This window comes from Coptis chinensis, chromosome 5, assembly GCF_015680905.1.
Source record: "Coptis chinensis isolate HL-2020 chromosome 5, ASM1568090v1, whole genome shotgun sequence".
NCBI classification, from domain to species: Eukaryota; Viridiplantae; Streptophyta; class Magnoliopsida; order Ranunculales; family Ranunculaceae; genus Coptis; species Coptis chinensis.
Genome location: NC_141460.1, coordinates 210281 through 212857, shown reverse-complemented (window position 1 = coordinate 212857; position 2577 = coordinate 210281). Strand labels below are relative to the sequence as shown.

Below are 2577 nucleotides of genomic sequence, written 5' to 3'. Positions count from 1 at the left end.
GGCTAAGGGATAGGGCCAACACCATAGTATGTATGGGGCCTAGAGAATAGGCCCAAGACCATACTATGCCCCATGAAGTAAACTTAAGAGAGATATATAAAAAAGAAGAGAGGGGAAGATGAAGAGGAGGGAAAAAGAGAGGCAGAGAGGGGTGGGAAGGGAGAGGTGAACTATGGCGGCTTGATCCTGAAATGAGTACGTAGGCAATCTAATTGGTGCACCGATAACAAATATAGCTCTCATACTAGTAAGATTATTGGTCGCGGTATTGGGATGCAACATCCTTCAGCATAAAATATAAAGCAGGCCGCAATCGTTTACACTATCATGGATAAGAACCAGTATCTGATGTCTAATTTTATTTTATTTTCTATCTTGGAAGTAAGACAGTACAAAATAATCAAATATTGCAAGATTTGAAATATTTTGTTCACCAAACTGCAGACAGTAATTAAAAGGATCCATCCACATATACTGTCTTGATTTCGGAACCACATTATTTGTCATAAATTCAATCACAGGCTCGACTTGTTAATGCAGCAGAGCAAATCAACTTTGAATGTTTTATGGCAAGAAGAGGTCGAGGAGTAGCATGTATGTTTGAACAATATTCGATGTAAGTCTCACATCAAGTTTAGGCATTCTGATATTGAGAGTGTGAGACCAGAAACTAAGACAACGCAGCAAGGTTCTCAAAACACCATACTTTTACTTCATGGTTAATGTGAATCTTTGCTATACTCGCTAGTGTAAAAAGCAGTCGATTTTTCTAGTTAATTAATATTAAAAGGTTGAAGGTATATTGAATGCTTAATTAAACAGGATATTCTTCACAAATTGCCATCTAGCTTCAATTGCTGCAAGAGATTGATTGAATGTCAACTCATTGTACTGAATGATTTTTCACAACCCAGTAAAAAATCATATATTCAACTTATAATACTCAAATATATGGTTTCACTTACAAAATGTTGAACTGGTAATATTACATACCATACAAAAAAACAAATTATGGACAAATTTTTGGGTCTCATCAGTATCAACTCACTGTCTCACTGTACCATTGCAAAGTCTATCTCGTTCTTGCTTTAGACTTTCAATCTTTGCTTTAGCAGTTTCATGCGGTAGTCCATTTTTCGTTCTTAAACTTTTTTCCAAATCGAGTATTTGCCTGTTAAGCTTTTGAATCTGTAAAATATAGCAAAATGGAAAATTAAAAGCACATATTAAAACTCTAAACACCTTCCAATAAATATAAAAACGGCATATATTAAATAAAAGATACCAAAATTTGTGACACATCCAACTAATCTCTTGGAAATTCAAAATCTGATGAACTGTAAACTACAACAGTATCATAGATATTTTGCCATATACAACACTACAATATAAGTTGATACTTGTTGTTATATAATATGATAATATAAGATCGATTTCATTCCTTAACTATGACAAAACTTTGACGCATAAAATGTATGCCTTAAACTCTCATAAATGTCACATCTAAATGAAATACCTTTCTCTGGGGCCATCTTTCCACTCGATTATTGCGACATATCTTTTTTTAAAGCGGTAGGGCATATACCCAATCTTTGGGACCCAACTTGTATGGGAAGGTCGAAATATTTGACTATGTCGCTCATCTTCAATCTCCCTGTTCTTTCCCTCTAAATAAGGAAAGAATACACGGCAATGTTAGAAAAGAAAAATCGCATAGCAAGGCCAAAAGGAATTGAGGATGAGATTAAATGACAAAATATGTAACTAGGCATTGCTGGGCTTCCAGTTAAAATCGCAAAGCAAGGCCAAAAGGAATTGAAAATGAGATTAACTATGACAAAATCTGTAACTACGCATTGCAGGGGCTTCCCAACTGGAATTCCTCTTCTATAGTATAACTTTCAACAAAAGCAACTAAAAATCTTACAAAATGCAGAGTACGAGGATCATAGAAGGAAGTTAACCTGTGCTGCCAAGCGGCTTCTGGGGAGTCTAACATAACTGCTTTCATCAATCAGATGACTTCTTTGACAGTCCCCTGTTATAAACCCAAGAAATGAACGGATATGGTCATCCAATTAATAACCCTATTCCAGTGAAGAGGGAACAAATGAGTCCATTAAGAACCATTCTTTGAAGTATTACACCAGTACCATTCCTGATGATTATGCCATGTGGCAGTTATTTTCACCAACTGTCTGTAGCTGTGTTGTCTGTAGCTGTGTTGCATGGGTACGGGACGGAGTGTTTGGTTTGGACACGGGTACGACGATTTGGACACGGCGAGATCTGAGAATTAGAGTCTGTTTTGCTTGTGTCCGGGTGTCCGTACCAGTGTCCGCAGGACACGGGTACGCGATACAGAGGAAATTATGGCGTACCCATGCAACAGAGGTCTGTAGAAATAGTGAGGCATTCCTTTAGGCACCTACAAACCAAAATCAACATTTGGTATTAATATCTATTTATAGATGTGCTTGAAAACACTAATTACAACAGTGTCAGTTGGTACTGTTTTCTTCGGGTAGGTTAGTTGCAGGGTCAAGTTCTGCTAATGCTGCTAGTTGTTAGGGAGTT

The 2577-nt window shown here is 36.9% G+C and overlaps 1 long non-coding RNA gene across 2 annotated transcripts; it reads right to left on the bottom strand.

Moving 5' to 3' along the window:
* Positions 1-908: 908 nt before the first annotated feature.
* Positions 909-2358, bottom strand: LOC147496162 (uncharacterized). 2 transcript variants are annotated; one of them, XR_015196562.1, is made up of 3 exons: positions 1965-2358; positions 1517-1667; positions 909-1188 (listed from the first exon to the last, which is right to left on the bottom strand). It is a non-coding gene; the product is annotated as an uncharacterized LOC147496162 (long non-coding RNA). The 2 variants fall into 2 exon arrangements; XR_015196561.1 differs by lacking the exon at positions 1517-1667.
* Between the last annotated feature and the right edge of the window lie 219 nt (positions 2359-2577).